The sequence below is a fragment of the Macrosteles quadrilineatus genome, unplaced genomic scaffold (genome assembly GCF_028750875.1).
Source record: "Macrosteles quadrilineatus isolate MER2022 unplaced genomic scaffold, UCM_ALF_1.0 Scaffold_3__2_contigs__length_128488019, whole genome shotgun sequence".
Taxonomy (NCBI): Eukaryota; Metazoa; Arthropoda; class Insecta; order Hemiptera; family Cicadellidae; genus Macrosteles; species Macrosteles quadrilineatus.
The window spans coordinates 63,328,160-63,348,594 of record NW_026542596.1 but is presented as its reverse complement, the minus strand read 5'-3'; the positions used below and the strand labels follow the sequence as shown (position 1 = coordinate 63,348,594).

General features: G+C 35.6%; 1 protein-coding gene across 1 annotated transcript in view; it reads right to left on the bottom strand.

The window, feature by feature from the left end:
• Positions 1-15,677, bottom strand: part of LOC128988905 (kelch-like protein 17) — a 64,360-nt gene extending 48,683 nt beyond the window's left edge. The window contains exon 1 of the mRNA XM_054410673.1: positions 15,525-15,677. The gene's annotated coding sequence lies outside the window, so the exon portion shown is untranslated. The remainder of the gene's footprint in view (positions 1-15,524) is intronic.
• Positions 15,678-20,435: the final 4,758 nt, after the last annotated feature.

Here is a 20,435-nt window from a genome sequence, read left to right as displayed (position 1 = left end):
TTCTTTGTAAATAATTATGTTCAAATATAATTTGTAACTAATAAATGTATTTTATTTTATTCACAAGTATGCTAAAATGCCAAATCTTGGAGATTGAAGATCGTGATAAATTGAATTTTCGACTTGATCTGCAGAAATTCAAACAAAATTCAAGTTTTATTATTATTAATTTAAGTTTTCTCGATAACCGTTAGAGATATGACAAAAGTTTAAATAGTAAAAATATGTATTTTTTAAAGCTCTTCAACTTTTGTATTAACAATATTTTTGTACATCCAACGGTTAATGAAATACTAGTGGTCGTCCTGTGGTCGAAACTCGACCAAAAATAATTAATGTACAGACTTCTCTATTTTCTCCCCACACTGTAAATAAAACATGTGATTGGAATTTCTTACCTTTGTTTTGATTTTCTGTTTACATTTTGTTGTTATTTCGTCACCATCATGGCAACTCATATGGTCCATGTTAATTTTTTGAAGTTTTCAAATTCATTTTTTGTGCTTATTTGTTAGCCTATTTTAATTTTTAAAGGCATTCTGCACATCTACAGGAAAATATATTTCTAACAGTATGCGTAGATTTTCCCTGCGATGCACACGAGCTGAGAAAAATGGCTTTAAAGAAACATGCTTGCCTATTAATATATAGACGAGAGGTCGTCCAGTGGTCGAAACTCGACCAAAAATATGTAATGTACTCACTTATCTATTTTCACCCCACACTGTAAATAAAACATGCGATTGGAGTTTCCTCCATTTGTTTTGATTTTCTGTTTATATTTCGTTGTTATTTCGTAACCAGCATAGCAACGCATAAGATCCATGATAATTTTTTCAAATTTTTAAACTCATTTTTTGTGCTTATCTTTGAGCCTATTTAAATTTATAAAGGGATTCTGCACACCTACAGGAAAATAGCTTTCCAACGGTATGCGTAGATTTTCCCTACGATTCACACGAGCTGAGAAAAAAGGTTTTAAAGAAACATGCTTGCCTATTAATATATAGATAGATAGATGGTCAAAAAAGTGAAAATCAGCCGCCATTTTCCAAGATGGCGGCCGTAGCACAGCATGCACGAGTGTTGATTTTTGATATGTTGTTACTGGGTGCTAGTACTATACATATGCAAAGTTTCCCCTTTTAGGGAATTATTTCCAGGTAGAGGGGTATTTTTACCTAATATGACTGGCCTAATGGTGGGATTTAGGGAATTATCGCAACATTTGAGATACAATGTTTAGATATATATTAAATAAAGTTATATCAGCTTTTCATAAAGCTAAAAAGATTTCTTGTACAATAAAGGAAGTGGTAACAAAATTTAAAAAATTTATATAACCTACATCAAGAGAGGTTATAAGTATACCCAAAAACAAATATACGAGTCTTACTTTTTCAAAAAATATGTAAGTAATGAATTCCACTCATTTTAGTCCAATGAATTATGTTTTAAGTTTGAAAAGTAAATTAAACAGTATTAACGCATCATCTTACTACTGTAATATTTTGAGATAAAAATGAGAAACCCCTCAATAAGATCAGGTGAGTTCTGGCTTCCGGATGTATCAAGCAGCATAGTAAATGTTGCCCCATTTGAACAGAGAGAGATGTGCTAGTTCAACATGAAACATCGAAGTGTAACCGTATGGAAAAGTGATTTCATTTTATGTATTTCTATCTTTGTCTTAAATATCTTTACGTAGGTCATTCAACCACACGGCCGAAATAGAAGAGGTGTGCTCAATGAATGCAATTTAATTTAAGTATTTGCATGATAAATGTCCAGATTAGGTAATTATGTCAACTAATGAATTTTAACACATTGTTTCTATTATCTTAACAAACAGGCTAACTAGAAATTAAATTATACATGGACAAGTGTAAAGTGTCAATTACATGATACCCCATTTATTTTTCAAGCGTACACGGATTATGAGCAATAAAAGCACGCCGTTTTGTGTTGTTTGGTTGGAATACTGGTGTGCACCAAAGTGGCTTTCTGTACTATAGGCTTTTTGTGCAAGGAAGCCCACTCTGTCGGGTGGCTGTAGTAAAAAAAAGGATTTTCGGCATTTTGAAGTTTAATTTTAATAACTGACAATATGTTAGCCCAACCATTAAGGAAATGTCCACATAGTACCTTAATCAATAAGGTCTTCACGCAAATTGTTACGTACACACTTGGTATCAAACAATGGTGGGAATTTCATGAGATAAAGAGGGAATTTGTCAACGAAAATGAAAGTATTGAGGTTAATAGCCAACTACCGTTGCATCGTTTTAATGACTGACAGCACGACAATAGCATGTGATGTGTTAATGACTGAGTCCAGTTAAATCAACAGTTAAAGGCATCGACGTCAGCCATCCAAATAGGCTTATATAAATACTTTGAATATTGCAAGTGCACTTCTAATCTAAGTGTAAACTCTCAATAGGTTCGAGTTCATTGAAGACATAATGCATCTCTCATACGACTCTCTCTTATATCTCTCTTATTTATGGTATATTGTCAGAACATGCACTACAATCCCCATAACTATGACATCATAACCTAAAAGCGATGCATAAATCGTAATATCTGACTTAAAATAAGCAACAACAAAATCTAAGTCCTACATAGATTTGGACCCTTGCGAAAATCACTAAAATAGCTAAGGCTATGTCATAGAAAAAACCGACATTAGCGCACTCAAACGCCACAATCGTGAAACACGCGTAAACAGTTTTTAGCGATAATGTGATGAGAAGTTAACTACTAAGATTTTTAGTAAATGACATATCAACATACACCAGAAAAAGTCCCTGTACATGAACCAGGCAGATGCAACTGTCTTTAGCTGTTACAAAAATTATGGTAACCACCTATATCCATACACACGATAAAACTTTCTGTTAACGCGATATGGAGGTTGTTAACACGATATGGAGGGTGTTTCGCTTCAACCCCACACAGTAAGGGTAGGTTAACAGGATACTTCAGTTGGTTTAGCTGTGATAATAATCTAATATCAACAACGCTTGGTCATAATTTCAACCCCCAACCTGTGTTTACCCTGCGCCACTTCCATCCCTAATGCCTTCACTTTGTCGAGAGGGTGTGTGTTTAAAGGGTGGAGTCGGCACTTGAATTAATTGTAGCCCATCAATGGTGGTAAAGCACTTAGGTTATACATTTATTAAAGGTACACACATACATACATAGTTCCTCTTTTATAGATATAGACTAGCTGGCCCGACAGACGTCGTCCTGTCCTATTGTGGTTTTATGTCACATGCTCGTTCATTTTCAAGATGAGCTCGTTCGCATGGCTCAATCACGTCCTGGTTGAAGTTCGTTCGCTACGCTCACTCACCTTTAGGTTGGAGCTCATTCGCTGCGCTCACTTGCCTTCAGGTTAGCTCGATCGCTACGCTAACTCGCCTCCAGGTTGAAGTTCGTTCGCTACGCTCACTCACCTTTTGGTTACAAATTAGCTGTTCTCATAAATTAAAAATAAATATAGTGCTGCACCCTGTTGGTAAACCTATTAACTTTTTAATGCTATTGAACATCACAGAATCAAATTGTTTAGTTGCACCAGCTGTTAAGATTTTTTAATTCCATTTAAATATGAGTACTCATAAGGTTAACATGGGAAACTCCAGATCCACTGGGGCGGAGCCCTATTGACGGATCTACACCAAACTTCACACAAACCATCCTTGAATAATGCTTAATAATGCCTGAAAGTTTCATTACAATCTGTCGAGCGGTTTTGGAGTGCATAAAGGACAAACATACAAATATACAAACATACATTGGATTTTATATATATACTAGCTGACCCGGCGAACTTCGTATCGCCTAAGTTATAGGTTTCCCCTAAGACAGACCGATGGAAAGAAAGTACCGTTACGTTTAATTTTCAAGATGATCTCGTTTGCATCGCTCAATCACGTCCTGGTTGAAGTTCGTTCGCTACGCTCACTCACCTTTGGGTTGGAGCTCGTTCGCTACGCTCACTCACCTTTAGGTTGGAGCTCGTTCGCTGCGCTCACTTGCCTTCAGGTTAGCTCGTTCGCTACGCTCACTCGCCTCCAGGTTGAAGTTCGTTCGCTACGCTCACTCACCTTTTGGTTGCAAATTAGCTGTTGTCATAAATGTAAAAGAAATAATAGTGCTGCACCCTGTTGGTAATCCTTGTAACTTTAATGCTATTGAACATCATAGAACAGAACCAACTTGTTTAATTGAAACAGCTGTTAAGATTCATTAATTCCATTTCTCATAAGGTTAACATGGGAAACTCCAGAGCCACTGGGGCGGAGCCCTTTTAAGAATTTTGAAACGGGAAATAGTTTACGTCCGATTCGCATACCTACAGAATTTACACACCAAATTTCATAACGATCGGTGAAGTCGTTCCGGAGGAGTTTGCAGACAAACACTGTGACACGAGAATTTTATATATTAGATGAGCAGACAGTAGAGTATTTCAACTTTGAAGCATTTTATTTTAAATTTCTCATAACTGTTGGGTGGTATTAAGCTTTTTTTTCAAGTAAATAATTTTTTATGATATAGAGTCATATTTTTATAAGGTTACAAGTTACAACGATTAAACATCAGTTTAAGGTGCAATATATCTAACTAGTTCTATCAAACTAATTTTTATTTGAACTGCTCCAATATTAGTTACTAGCTGGCCCGACAGACGTCGTCCTGTCCTAGTGTGGATTTATGTCAAATGCTCGTTCATTTTCAAGATGAGTTCGTTCGCATGGCTCAATCATGTCCTGGTTAAAGTTCGTTCGCTACGCTCACTCACCATTTGGTTGCTAATTAGCTGTTGAAGTTCGTTCGCTACGCTCACTGACCTTTAGGTTGGAGCTCGTTCGCTGCGCTCACTTGCCTTCAGGTTAGCTCGTTCGCTACGCTAACTCGCCTCCAGGTTGAAGTTCGTTCGCTACGCTCACTCACCTTTTGGTTGCAAGTTAGCCGTTATCATAAATTAAAAAAAAAATATAGTGCTGCACCCTGTTAGTAAACCTATTAACTTTTTAATGCTATTGAACATCACAGAATCAGATAGTTTAGTTGAACCAGCTGTTAAGATTCTTTAATTCCATTTAAATATGAGTACTCATAAGGTTAACATGGTAAACTCCAGAGCCACTGGGGCGGAGCCCTTTTGACGGATCTGCACCAAACTTCACACAAACCATCCTTGAATAATGCTTAATAATGCCTGAAAGTTTCATTACAATCTGTCGAGCGGTTTCGGAGTCCATAAAGGACAAACATACAAATATACAAACATACAAATATACAAACATACATTGGATTTTATATATATAGACTAGCTGACCCGGCGAACTTCGTATCGCCTAAGTTATAGGTTTCCCCTAAGACAGACCGATGGAAAGAAAGTACCGTTACGTTTAATTTTCAAGATGATCTCGTTCGCATCGCTCAATCACGTCCTGGTTGAAGTTCGTTCGCTACGCTCACTCACCTTTGGGTTGGAGCTCGTTCGCTACGCTCACTCACCTTTAGGTTGGAGCTCGTTCACTGCGCTCACTTGCCTTCAGGTTAGCTCGTTCGCTACGCTAACTCGCCTCCAGGTTGAAGTTCGTTCGCTACGCTCACTCACCTTTGGGTTGGAGCTCGTTCGCTACGCTCACTCACCTTTAGGTTGGAGCTCGTTCGCTGCGCTCACTTGCCTTCAGCTTAGCTCGTTCGCTACGCTAACTCGCCTCCAGGTTGAAGTTCGTTCGCTACGCTCACTCACCTTTTGGTTGCAAATTAGCTGTTGTCATAAATGTAAAAGAAATAATAGTGCTGCACCCTGTTGGTAATCCTTGTAACTTTAATGCTATTGAACATCATAGAACAGAACCAACTTGTTTAATTGAAACAGCTGTTAAGATTCATTAATTCCATTTCTCATAAGGTTAACATGGGAAACTCCAGAGCCACTGGGGCGGAGCCCTTTTAAGAATTTCGAAACGGGAAATAGTTTACTTCCGATTCGCATACCTACAGAATTTACACACCAAATTTCATAACGATCGGTGAAGTCGTTCCGGAGGAGTTTGCAGACAAACACTGTGACACGAGAATTTTATATATTAGAAGATAGATTTAAAACAGTTAATGTAATGTAAGATAGGCTAGTTAATGAGTTCTTGAGTCTTATCTTTGTATTGTTTCTATGCCACTTCACTTGTTAAATTAACTACGTCGAACATGACGGTGTATTTTAAATTACTACTTCTACGCTATTTCATCCGAGGTAAAGCACACAATTTGTACTTGCAAAATAGAAACCATAAGGGAGGAAGTTTAATCCAAGATTAAGATTTGTATATAATTTTCGAATGATGAAAATACAATATTAGAATTAGGTTGAAAACATAAAATGTTAAAGTATCGACGTTTGTTATACAGTGTTTGGTCATCAAAGCCCGGAACAAAAGGATTGCCTAATCAAATGTTCACACATGATCTGATAATTAAATGTCTACACCTCTTTGATATCTAGCCATCGTCTTTCTTGTCGAATATACATAGCAACCTTTACAGGAAATTGTATAAATAAATATAATCATTAAAGAATGAAATCACATGAGTGCTTTGTTACTTGGATATTATTTACTTTCAATACAAGAGCTAACTCCTGATTAAAGAGGTGTTTGAGTGCTTGCCAAACTGAAGGTCGGCGAAATAATAATCCAGTAAATTTGTATTTAAATTCACTCATAGCGAGAAAGTTTTGGGGTAGTTTTGATTTTTTCCATTTCTTATGTATTTTGGGGTGCTGAATCCGAATCTGAGGTTTGCCAACAAAAATTCTTGACGCAACATTGACAAAAATGAGAAAAATATGGAAAAAATGATATTTTTTGTATTATTTAGCTTATAACTCAGAAACTATCAACTTTTTGTAATTAGTCTACATTATAAAAATTAAAGTACACAAAATTTGCTACAAAATGTACCCCTAATGTGGTAATCTCCGATGAACCGTTTAGGCTCCAGAGCTATTTGAAAATTGGAACATTTTGTGTTAGTTTTTAAATTTCTCTAATTATTCTGTCAATCACACATATTCATTGTATATGCCCAGGCAAAGGTCTTATATAAATCCAAAGTGTTAAAATTGATTAATTTTGTGTTACTGGACCGTTGAATTTTTATTTAGTGTACAGAAAAGATACACGAACTGTTGCCGTTTAAATTATCCTCGCTCAGAGGGTTGTAATGAGGCAGGTTCTGGCAAACGTTTCGATGCATTATTTGTGAGCATTCTAGCTTGTTCATCTGAACAAAAAAGGTTAAAAGTTAAAAAAATACACATAATAATAAGTGATGCCAAAATCATAACTATCAAAATTAAAATAACAGCAATCTGTTAATCATGCAATATCGTATGCACCTGATGACGTGATATTTATATCTACGTAAATAATAAAATGTTATGTATGCATATACTGTTGCCAAGCATTTACATTGTGTGTAGATTTAACAAGTTAATAAATAAAGAGATGTGCGTTTGGTACTATACTTACTTTCTTACTTACTTAGACTCTAGCATCACAGCCCATTGTACGTCCTCAATCGTATTGGCACCCATTATAAAATTTTCTGTGTAAAATTTCAAGACCGATGCATGGCTTAGAGTTATTGGCACTGTTACCATAGGCCAATACTAATTTTTTTTCACCCGAATGTAAATGTAAACTCTAAGCGAGTTATGTCCACACAGCTGAGTTGGGGGCAGTGAGGCAACGTTGGTTTTAGTTTTCTAGCCAAAATTTGTATTGACTATCTTAAGTCAATTAACCCTTACCACTCTCATGTAGGCCTATGCCCTACGCCCTAGGACCTACAATCTATTTAATCACACAATGTAAATGCTTGGAAACAGTATATGCCTACATAACATTTTATTATTTACGTATATCTTAATATCACGTCATCAGGTGCATAAGATTAATTGATTGGTGTTATTTTAATTTTGATAGTTTTGATTTTGGCATCACTTATTATTATATGTGTAGTTTTTTTATATTTTTAACCTTTTTTAAATTGTCCAGATGAACAAGCTAGAATGCTCACAAATAATGCATCGAAACGTTTGCCAGAACCTGCCTCATTACAACCCTCTGAGCGAGGATAATTTAAACGGCAATAGTTCGTGTATCTTTTCTGTACACTAAATAAAAATTCAACGGTTCAGTAACACAAAATTAATCAATTTTAACACTTTGGATTTATATAAGACCTTTGCCTGGGCATATACAATGAATATGTGTCGTTGACAGAATAATTGGAGAAATTTAAAAACTAACACAAAATGTTCCAATTTTCAAATAGCTCTGGAGCCTAAACAGTTCATCGGAGATTACCACATTAGGGGTACATTTTGTAGCAAATTTTGTGTACTTTAATTTTTATAATATAGATTAATAACACAAAGTTGATAGTTTCTGAGTTATAAGCTAAATATTACAAAAAAATATCATTTTTTCCATATTTTTCTCATTTTTGTCAATGTTGCGTCAAGAATTTTTGTTGGCAAACCTCAGATTCAGATTCAGCACCCCAAAATACATAAGAAATGGAAAAAATCAAAACTACCCCAAAACTTTCCTGGTAAAAACACAAATTAACTGAATTATAAACGAAAAGGTCCAAAAAGTTGATGGTTTGATTCTGAGCCAAGTCGTCATTTGTCATTCGACTGTGAATTAATTATACTTTCGAGCAACAGGTCTAACATAAAGCTAAGGTTTTCAAAATAAAATAATAAATTTTAGTACCATATCATGATTTCCACTTTAAAAACCTTATTCGTTTGTTAATAGATAAAATCATATACTAACCAACTATACTTCACATCCTATTGTAAATTTTGAAGCTTGTTTTTCGTGTCTAGTTTATGTTCGGTGACAGTGATCGCTAGTGGCGATGAAATTTTGTTTATATTATTTTTGGGTCGATTTCATGATTTGTCCTTTTGTGCTTTACCGTTTGGTTAAACAACTAGGGGACGAGTTATTGTGTATAATTAGATCGTTTTATTCGGTTAAACGACTTTTTAAATTACTTAAATAACAAGAAACAAATTGTAAACAAAACAACTCTATAGGTCGTAAACGTTTTTAACCCAAATGGAGTAAAAATCAGCTGTTGTCAACTCAGTTGTAATTTCTGATTAGAACAAAATTGCATGTATCGAAAGTATGTCGGTTGTTTGATTGATTGTAGTTAATTGTTGCCTTATTGTAAATATTTTGACATTACGATAGTATAATCATAGGTGTAATGTACACTAACACAATCGTAATAGACGAAACTATTGAATCACTCACTAAACAGCTGCTTGTTTCCATTAAACATATTAAATGTAAAAGAAGTTAGCAGTAGTTTTGAGAGGTTACTTTAAATGAAAACTATTTCAGTAACATATTTTGTTCAAATAATGGTGCAATATGACGAAAAATATAGTTCATCACACGAGCAAAAAGTAACTATTCAACCCTAGCACATTTTCCGACCTCGGCTTCATAAAACTTGAGCTTGGTGCGAAAACAGTCACTTAGGCCCTAGTGATTAAATATACTATTTACAATAACAAAAACAAATCATCTGTTTTACAACAATGTAAAAATACCTTTCTTAAATCCAGTCTCTTGGCTTAACCTGTAGCTCACATAGGAAATTGTCCAATAATAAAGCAGCTGTCATATTTAGACTTGTCTATGTGAGTGGTTCACCTCCTCGAGTACGGTGACCGCTGCCTCCAACGCAGTTCTCGACCTTCTCACACCAAGTCTAGACAAGAGCTGACATCCGCGTCCATGGAGGTCACAGAACCAATCTCCATGGGCTTTATAGAGGTTGTAAAACTTAAAAACTTAATTGTAGCTGCAGTAGGCGGACTTATCGTCGGTTACTTCTAAACTAGTGTCTGGAAGGTTGTGTAATAACATACCTTCAATACATAGGCAAGATTTTGTAATGATAACAAACTTTGAGTTTGAAGGAATAACCTTTATGGTATTTTACGGGGGTTTTCAATTTTGAGGGCTTTGAAAATAATGAATTATAATTGACAAATTTCTTCTTTGGAGATCTATGGTTTGGTATCGTAGTATATTTTGGTTTAGTCGCATATATTTACAGTATATCTATCGGACATACAACAACGCTTTTTATTTTTCCCCATATACCATATATGGAGAAAGAATTTTTTTCGTCAAAAGAGGTTTTCGATGTGATGTCTGTATATGTGGATGTGTACAGGGTGGTAGGTTAGTTCCGCAGATAATGACCCTAGGGCCATAAATGGGTAGGTTAGTTCCGCATTTGAATCTGGTGGGCCCCTTAAGTAGGTAGGTTAGTTCCGCATTTATATTGACAAAGGTGGGTTACACTTCATTAGACAAACGTAATTAGCCTCACTAAAAGCCGACGTAGAATGAATATTGAACATATTGAAGTTGAATATCCAAAGATTGGATACGCTTGTATCCGATAAGTAATTCGGAATATTGATGATACAAACTCTACAAATTTTAGGTTTGGGATGTAAGGAAATTCACCTGTTTCATAAATGTTAACAAAAATTACCTTAGTAATAATACTGATTTGACTTTTTAGTAGTAACGAGTTGTTGGCCCGTCCTACGTCCTACGTACGGGAATCGAGCAGTCCATTAAAACTGTATATAGTGTATCTATTACTAATTCAGGCATAGTTTAATCAGTTCAAAAATGATGTTTGGGCTTCGGCCTGCTTGTGGTGTGCGACCAGCATTCAGTGGGCAAATCCTCGACTTTGGAAGTAACCTTTCCTGGAGGTGAAAACGGGCAAGTACCCGCAGCTCACGGGGACACTCAAGGGCAACGTAACTTTCCGCAGTGTGAGGGCAACGGTTTGTAGGTACTTATGCAAACCTATTCCTGTCTCTGAGCACGGACGGTATGGTTATCTTGAGTGTGGGGGGGTTCTTCCCGGAACCTCAATTGAGTCAAGGGTGTCGCCACCTCTGGTGGATAGGTTCATCCGGGTGGGTCCCACTTCTATACCTGCCTCCTTTTGGGAAACCCTGATGGCCTGGCAGTGATGTTGGGTCTGACGGGCAAACGAAGTAGATCGGGTGCTGGGTCCGAGCCCGCCAGGGGTATCTGGGGATCTATCGCTCTGGATATCTCTGGTTCCCAGCAATGGGTCAGGCCTCGATCGGGCAGCGGTGTAAATGGGAGGTTGGGGTTCCCCCCGTCAGCGTGCTGATGGTCCCCTTCCTCCTGGCTATTGATGGCGGGTTCTGCCTGTCAGGGATGAGATAGGTCCCGAGTGTTGCTTGCACTAAATGCGTCGGGGCGCTCTACTATGGACCTCTAGGTTCCGACCTAGTGGAACCCAGGTGGAGTGACGCTTAAACAAGCAGCCGGAATCCCTGGTTAGGATTGAGGGGCAACCCTCTTTCCGAAGGGTCTGCTTCGGCAGCCGGCGAGCCTGATGACCTTAAGTCATCCGCCCATGATGTGCTAAAGGTTGATGCGTAAGCTTCGGCCTACATCATGGGGCCCGGGTATGTCCTGAAGGATAGGTACCGGGTAAGCAGTCAGGGGGCTTCGGCTCTCATGACAACAAATAATAATAATAATAATAATAATAGTTCAAAAATGATAGTAAAGAAAAAGCTTCCAAGATGAGTTAAAACATGTGATCATTGTTATTTCCCCAACCTTTCCTCAAAAAGTCGAATAGTAAAATAATTCTCATAAGTTTTTTTTTTTAAGATTCCTGAGCTTCGATTCGTATACAGCAATGGTTATAGAATCTTACTGATTTTCTATAATCAATGACAAAATCTCAGAGTAAATAAACTAACCTCATAAATCTATAGAATATTTTTTATTCAACCAGCTGTTAGTTATAACTAATTATATTTCACTAAAACAAACTAAATATTTTAAATACTGCTCAAAAAAATAAATTAAAACATCTATTATTTTACTATGTATCTATATATATAAAATCCAATGTATGTTTGTATATTTGTATGTTTGTATATTTGTATGTTTGTCCTTTATGGACTCCAAAACTGCTCGACAGATTGTAATGAAACTTTCAGGCATTATTAAGCATTATTCAAGGATGGTTTGTGTGAAGTTTGGTGCAGATCCGTCAATAGGGCTCTGCTTCAGTGGGTCTGGAGTTTCCCATGTTAACCTTATGAGTACTCATATTTAAATGGAATTAAAGAATCTTAACAGCTGGTGCAACTAAACAATTTGATTCTGTGATGTTCAATAGCATTAAAAAGTTAATAGGTTTACCAACAGGGTGCAGCACTATATTTATTTTTAATTTATGAGAACTATTAATTTGCAACCAAAAGGTGAGTGAGCGTAGCGAACGAACTTCAACCTTGAGGCGAGTTAGCGTAGCGAACGAGCTAACCTGAAGGCAAGTGAGTGCAGCGAACGAGCTCCAACCTAAAGGTGAGTGAGCGTAGCGAACGAACTTCAACCAGGACGTGATTGATTCATGCGAACGAGCTCATCTTGAAAATGAACGAGCATGTGACATAAAACAACAATAGGACAGGACGACGTCTGTCGGGCCAGCTAGTATTTAAATAAACTTTCATTCCCTTACCGATTACATAAACCTATCAAATGGTTATATCATTACACATAGTATAAATAAGAGGCTCCAGACCGCACCTGTAGTCAAATTTTGATTAAATGTTGTGTATGTAGGTACTAATCCATAGTATCTCCAGGGCGTTTAAATTATTTAAGAAATTTCTATTTTTAATGCAGTTTTCCCCATAAAATCACGAAAAAAATAAAATTTTCTAAAAAATGGCACAACATTACTTACAGCTTGTAACCCAAGCGAATTTTAGGTAAGCCAGAAGCCTTTCTGTAATCCAAACAGACACGCACGCCTCCGTGGGGCTTCAATGGTTGACGACATTAGACATTATTGTCTTATTTTAAACACTTACGAGTTATTTGAGTTATGAATATGACCGTGGAATATGGGTGCACTACTTAAGTGAAGAGAAACTAATCAAGTAAATATAATAAAAAATATCGAGTTTCTCGATAAAAAAACTTTTCACTCGCAAATGAAAACCTCAACAGTCTAGCCTTTAAACAAAAAGATTACAGTATGTATTTTCAACTAAACTAGGGGTGGGCAACTGGGCATGGTCTATAGAAGCATTGAGTTTTCAGAGCCGCATGGGGCGAATTGCGGGCGCGACTACCGGGGCGACGCGGTGGCCGCTCACTTCAAAGAGGTGTCTGCTGCGCTCTACACTCGCCAACCGTAAGTTATACATTACAAACATGATCATAACTCATACTAGCTTCAGTTTCAGTTGAACAACTAAATACGTACACTTAGTTCTTGTGGTAAGGAATCTTCATTGAGTAAAATCTGGTGCAAATATTTTTTCCCAAATATACTTATATGACTAGGCTAATAAAACTTATTTCGACTATAAACGAGTTAAAACAATGTAGTAGAGCAAGAATATTCAATGAGCAAAAGGGTCGTGCTAACACGGACATTATGTAGTTTGTTATGTCTAAGGTATGTCTCACGTTGTAGTGTCTGTTACGTTATTTCTGAGCTGAGATTATTCAACAACGTAGTTCTAGGTACAATCTTACAGTCAACGGTACAATCGTTGATTGTAGATCCTTAACAATGTACTAGCATCTCAATGTCCTGGTCAAAAACCGATGAGAACCTCTTCTGCGAAGCAGTGGGGGATTGTGAGAGCACCCCTTCGCTAAAGAGGTTCTCATCGGTTTTTGACTAGGACTCCGAGACACTATAGTACAATGTTAAAGGAGTTTCTCCTTATGTCACTTTCTGCAGCAACTGTCGTTCCCAATACAGTATTAGTTTCGGCAGCTAGTGAAGCAACCGTGTCTAGTTTGTAGGCACCGGAGTAATTCAATGTTGTAAAACAGGCTTTGCTGTATCGATTTCGAATCTACGAAACCTAACATCGAATTGGTATTGTGCGATCTTTGAAGCCAATATGCAAGAATTGTCCTTTAATTCTTCGTGTTATATTATACAGCTACAATAGTTCAACAAGTTTTAATTTTAATTACAGTACACATACTTTCTTAAGGGATATTAACTTGATAGATGTATAAACTGTACGATGCATGTACAATTTTTCATCGCTCACTAGTTGCACAAATAACTATTGTTACGAATTTTCTAAATCTGATTAAATTAACATAAACATTTAAGGTGTGCGTTGTTTATTTATTCAAGCAGGCCTCCCTATCAACCGCAGGTACACAAATGTTATCGTCAGTTTGTCCTCGACGACTTTATTGTCGAGAGTATTTTTATCATTTATCTGTCAAATTTTTAATTGCCGCCTTTTAGGGAATTTCCCATAGACTACAGTATAGAGAATAAGTAGTAGTACTCATAGTAAGACCTGGACCCTGGATCGATTTACTTTTTAGTTTTGAGGTCCCTAGAGGTCAAAAACACCATCCGTACAAATTCATATACAGTATATGTCTGTGTCCTTTAGCACGAAAACTCGCAAAAATTATCAGATTTTTATGAAATTTTGTATAATCGTGTAAACCAACATTTATTCAAACGAGTTCGCGAACCAGCAAAATCGGACAATGAGAACGGGGGTTTATGGGGGGTTTTATTTGATAAAAATTGGTTTTTCCCATTTTTGACCCAAAAAACATTAAATATTTGGAAATTTCTTTCAAAACCATTTGTAAACCTTAATAAACAATTTAGTATATTGAAGTGTTATTATGCGCCTAATGGTTACGGAGAAAATTCCAAAATATTGTAAATTTAAATCTAGAATAATATGTTTTTTTATTTATAAACAACATTCAACCAATATAAATTGCGCAAAAGCAAGGGGCATAACAAAACATGGGGATGAACACTATTTAAGACAGGGTGTCACAAAATTAATAAATGGTGTAGTTAATGATTGCTCTTATAGTACTGTGTACTGCCATTACAATAACTAAAAGTGAAAACGTAGCACTCTGTCTTAATGTGTCTTTACAGAGAAAAACATATGTTCAAGGTTTTCTGTCGATTATTGAAATGTATTTAGGAGATTTTATTTTATTATTCGTTGAAATGTTAAACTAAAACATGAATTTAAAAAATAAATATTATTACCCAACTTTTAGATTTGACGTTAATTAAATCACCTGCAATATTTATACTGTACCTGCTAAATAAACGCTGTCAATAACGAAAAACAAGATAGCACAAGATCACCTAGTTAATTGCAGCTTGTTTAAGTAATTGTAAACAAAAATAATTATAAACATAAACAATACCTTAAATTAAATCAACACAAGAAAACGCCGGTACAAATTATACATGTCTAAGCTATACATAGGCTAATAATATATATTTTTTTAATCAGAATGACAAATGAATAGTGAGTGCAATCCCAAAATAATGTTAACTGATATTGTCCTTACCTTCGTTCACAGTTGTCGCTATTAGGACTGGTTATCACTACAAACCCAACGATCTTGCAAGTCCACACTTCAGACGACCTAACCCGAGCGACGCCACTACCCTACGCTACGGTTGTTACGGCTACACTGACTGACTGAGGTGAGGAGACACACAGCGACAAACTCTGCTGTTGGCAACACTGAGTTGCAGACGTCAAAACAGCTGTGGCTGTACACAATCAGCTGTTCAATGTATCATTTCTGCTGCGCATGACATGCGTAAGCTGTTATTACTAATTTTCAAATGTTTTTTTCGCAACATTGAATGCCGTTTGTATTCGTCAGCTGTAAGAGTTGTTCATGTGGAAACGGAGATTTGTACAAAAATATATTTAAAGTCTTTATACTGTAGTAATATCTGCAGTTTGACCGGAGTCTTTATAGTAATATCTGCAGTTTGACCGGAGTCTTTATAGTAATATCTGCAGTTTGACTGGAGTCTTTATACTGTAGTAATACCTGCAGTTTGACTGGAGTCTTTATACTGTAGTAATACCTGCAGTTTGACTGGAGTCTTTATACTGTAGTAATACCTGCAGTTTGACTGGAGTCTTTATACTGTAGTAATACCTGCAGTTTGACCGGAGTCTTTAGAGTAGTATCTGCAGTTTGACTGGAGTCTTTAGAGTAGTATCTGCAGTTTGACTGGAGTCTTTAGAGTAGTATCTGCAGTTTGACTGGAGTCTTTAGAGTAGTATCTGCAGTTTGACTGGAGTCTTTATAGTAATATCTGCAGTTTGACTGGAGTCTTTATACTGTAGTAATACCTGCAGTTTGACTGGAGTCTTTATACTGTAGTAATATCTGCAGTTTGACTGGGGTCTTTATACTGTAGTAATACCTGCAGTTTGACTGGAGTCTTTATACTGTAGTAATATCTGCAGTTTGACTAGAGTCTTTATAGTAATATCTGCAGTTTGACTGGAGTCTTTATACTGTAGTAATACCTGCAGTTTGACTGGAGTCTTTAGAGTAGTATCTGCAGTTTGACTGGAGTCTTTAGAGTAGTATCTGCAGTTTGACTGGAGTCTTTATAGTAATATCTGCAGTTTGACTGGAGTCTTTATACAGGGTGTTTTTAAAAGAATGCCGGGATTTTAAATAATGATTGCTTGGGTACTATTCAAGGTAACTAAACGTTTTATACGTCAAATTGAAGCTAAAATAACCAAGTTTTGTTTCCCGTGTAGCAAGGGAGGAATTTTTGACATTGTCATGCGCAAAACAGGTGCGCGGTGGTAGGCCTTTATTGTGACTCATGCGCTTGACGCCAGTCGCCAGTACGACGTTTACGGTGCAACAGAAGGCACAAATCGTAATCTGTGGTTCGCAGAGTTAATACCCATTGCTAAATTAAAATCTTCTTGATGATAAAGAAACTTGAACCTGATTTAATGAGTTTCCTGGCACCGTAGTGTTTTGAAAAGACATTCACCTGGCCGGCTAAAAACAACCTTTGACGTAGTCGAAGAAATCCGACCATTCTGCATCAGAAGCCCGAAAAAATCGATTGCCCGACGAAGTCTTCAGTTGAACAAACTTAAATTGGTCACTTTATGGTGTTATCTGTAAAAGATAGAGTCGTTGTGCCTAAAAAGATTCAGTTAAGACATCAGATAAACCCACCGATCGCCCTAAGCGTACATACTCTGTCAGTTTTACACTGAAATAAGATTTATGAAAATCTCAATTTTATTAAATCATTCCGAATTGTATCAAAGGATGAGAAAAAAACTTTGTTCTTTTCCCTTTAATTTGACGTTTAAATCGTATAATTATCTTGAATAGTCCCCGCGCAACGACCGTTTAAAATCCCGGCATTCTTTTAAAAACACCCTGTACTGTAGTAATACCTGCAGTTTGACTGGAGTCTTTATACTGTAGTAATATCTGCAGTTTGACTGGAGTCTTTATACTGTAGTAATACCTGCAGTTTGACTGGAGTCTTTAGAGTAGTATCTGCAGTTTGACTGGAGTCTTTAGAGTAGTATCTGCAGTTTGACTGGAGTCTTTAGAGTAGTATCTGCAGTTTGACTGGAGTCTTTATAGTAATATCTGCAGTTTGACTGGAGTCTTTATACTGTAGTAATACCTGCAGTTTGACTGGAGTCTTTATACTGTAGTAATATCTGCAGTTTGACTGGGGTCTTTATAGTAGTATCTGCAGTTTGACTGGTTCCGTAGACTAAATTTGTGTAAAGATTCAGCAAATATTTAAGTTTATTTTATATATTATTTAATTCATCAGCCACTTACCAAACTAAAAAAAAAAAATAAACCTAAATAAAAACTAAAACATTACTAGCATAATACATTACATAGTATACATACACTATAAAACACGAGATTACTTAGTTTTTAATAAAATCTGTTCAAAGATCTCCTGAATTGGAATGTAGTTGTGGATCATTTGTCAATTGACATAAGCTAAATTCTTCTAATGATAGAAGTTAATAATACAGTATTATTCTTTCCTTTCAGGAGCATGATTTAACTATCAAGAGTAAGTTTCTACCTTTTGAAGAGGTTATTTGGATCCAACCATTTCATATAATGTATTATTGAAAATGTGTAAAAGTGTGAGATTGATAAACATTGTCTGAATATTTCACTTTTGGTTGCTAATAAAGGCTTTAGCTGCCCTAATACCTTTGTGATATGTTGTGTGCTCCTATTTAACACAAGACGTGTTACTATTGATCACCTATGTTATATACTTAGGTAAAAACAATGTTCTAGTATTTGCATTATATATATTTATAAATATTTTACTTTAACTTTCCAACTCCTTTATTGCACTTTCATTGTTTTTCACACACAATGTTAACTACAGCAACTGGTTATACTGGTTCCTTATAACAGGATACCGTAAACAAATGTGTTTTATGGTTAAACAATTGTATATAAAAATTAAATAGGAGTTTGTACAGTATATTATAAATAAGAGTATATCAAAACACCTCTTTTGAAATAAAGTTTGATAAAACCAACTGTGAAAAGCCAAAATTAAAAAAAAATGTTAGCAAGCACAGAATAGAGAAAGAGACGACACGACTATATTCTTGCCTCACTCTTTAGTTTGTGTTATCAGAAAAATTAAATGTTTTAACTGTATACTAAGTGCCGCATTTCACATATAGCTTAGACTACAAGAAAAAGGGGCCACGTTTTGTACAAATTAAATTTTTAGGACAAAACTTTGTTACAGTATTTTTAAAACTAATAATTTGCCACTATTTCTGGTTACAATGATGATGTCCCTGTAATTGTGGGAGTTCCACTAAGGCGCTGGGAGCGCTCAAGTTAATATAGCCTAGGGCCACAAGTACAATAAATCCAGAACGTACTAAGATATGATCGACTATTCGAGTAGAATTGTGTACAGTTAGCCTAAGGTGAATACCAAAGATGTAAGAGTTCATATACTCATGTTCATTTGACTTTATGTAGACAGCTGGTATTAATGATATAATGAAACTGAACACCTGCCAAGCCATACTCTGGCAACCGGCATACTTCTACGTCTACGTTACGCAAAACATTCAGGAACAAAAAATAAAAGCACCCATTTTTATTTAAATTTTATAAACATAGGAACATCAAACAATTTTCAGAATAACACATGCTATGCTTTAAAAATGTAATGACTAATCTGGTAATATTTTAAATACATAATGTACACGAGTAATTTACACTGTTGCATGTACAAGAAAACATAAGAATGTAAATCAACACATAAAATTATTACGAAATAACAAAGACACTAGGAATAAACTTATAGATAATGGCGCATTAAAGATGTGTAACTTATAAAAAACACAAAAAGTGCAAACAAAACTTATAGAAAATAAATATATAGGGATAGATAAAAATACTATTGTATTGGGACTTGTAATGTCTATTGCAAAATACAAAAAAGAGGGGCTCAAGACTAGATATACTTAGGTATATAAAGTTTCATTTTTATGGTATAGCCTCTGGATCACTGATTTTTACAATAAAAGGTTTAAATTACCTGTATCCGTCAAGTGATCCTGGTTTGTAGTTGGTTGTCAACCAACTACAAACCAGGATCCTTAATTAATAATTTAGGGGCCTTAATTTAAACCTTTTATTATATAAAGTTTATTTAATAGTTGCATAATCTTTGATGAACCAAATAAATTGAGCTTTGGTAGAATTGTTATATGTTCCTGGCAGAGAGACATTCAGTAATGTCGAGAATGCAGTCGGATTAGCAGGGTGAAAGGAATTTACTGTACCTTTAATCACATTTTATATTTTGAATATGAATTCTCAATATCTAAAATGTTTAGTAATATCTTTGACTATCAATACAACAGTCAATGGTAATATTAAACTTTTTGGGTTTACATATTTAGTTTAAGGTTTGAAACCTGAAGTAGACATCCCGTCTAAGGTAAAATTTTGTTTAAAGAAACAACGCTGAAAACTTCACGCACTGAATGTGCTAGTGTGTACTGTCTAGAATCCTATTTTCCCTCTTAGTTTTTGATACTAGAATAACTTTGATGAGAAAAATAAAAATGCTACAGTTTACAACATTTAGCCATTTAGTTTGGCTTGTTTTAAAATTTGGCATATAGAAAATAAATCAGAAGCACACTCTTCGGAAAGATCAGTTCAACTACATTCAATTTTACTCTACAACTGGCTGCAACTTTAACATGAATATGGAATGTCTTTTTCTTTCTTTACAAAGGTTTAAATTAATTAATCATAACAGCATCAACCTCTTTGTTTTAAAAGTACATTGTTATTAGATTCCTAGTAATGTAGTCTTCTCCAGGCTCGATTTTTTGAAAAAAAAAATCAATGGCACTTGCTCAAAATCTTAATCCGCAATGAAGC